Here is a 951-nt window from a genome sequence, read left to right as displayed (position 1 = left end):
ACAAATATTTATTACAAGGTCAATGTCTTATAAAATTGATCAAGGAAGAGGGAGAGAGCAACAGAGACAGAGGCAGACAGACCAAGTGATCAGATTGGATTGAAAAGGGAGTCATCACATTTGTGTTCTATCCATGGTTATAATATTAAGAGTACTATGAACAAGCTTATATCAACATCAATTTGAAAATAAAAACAAAATGCACAAATTTTTAGAAAAATATATCCCAAAATTGACTCAAAATAAATATATATCTGTTATATATATGTAATAGGCAAATTTTACCAAACTTTTTGAAGTGAATAATTCTAGTCTCATACAGACTTACACAGAAATGTAAAAAGAGGAAAAACTCAGGAATGCATTCTCTGAGGCATTTTAACTGATACTAAGAATAATAGTACAAGAAAAGGCAATTATAAGTCAATCTAATTTAGGAACATAATATAAACATTTTAAATAAAATATTAGTAAACTGAATCTAGCATGTATAAAAAAACAAAATATACCATAACTAAGTTGTGTGTTTATCCTAAGAATGCAAGAGTGGTTTAATATTAGAAAACCTGTGTATGCCAGTTGCCACATAAATACATTAAAAGAGAAAAACCATGTGTTCATTTCAACAGATGTAGAATAAAAATAGTATAAATATATCACTTGTTTTTTCATAAAAACTCACTATTAAATTAGAAACAGAAGAGAATTTTCTCAACCTGATAAAAGATAACTACCAAAAACTTATATACACTATCATTTTAAATGGGAACATTGAAAATATTCCCTTTAAAACCAGGAACAACACAAAAAGTTCCACCTGCTATTTAACATTGTGCTAGATATCCTAAGCCCGTGCAATAAGTCAAGAGAAAGAAATAAGAGATACAAAGAACAGAAAGAAGAAACAAAAGCAGTCATTTTTCATAGATGATATACATACATAGAAAACCC

This window comes from Hipposideros armiger, unplaced genomic scaffold, assembly GCF_001890085.2.
Source record: "Hipposideros armiger isolate ML-2016 unplaced genomic scaffold, ASM189008v1 scaffold_364, whole genome shotgun sequence".
NCBI lineage: Eukaryota > Metazoa > Chordata > Mammalia > Chiroptera > Hipposideridae > Hipposideros > Hipposideros armiger.
The sequence above is the reverse complement of the archived record's forward strand: the minus strand, read 5'-3'. Positions refer to the sequence as shown.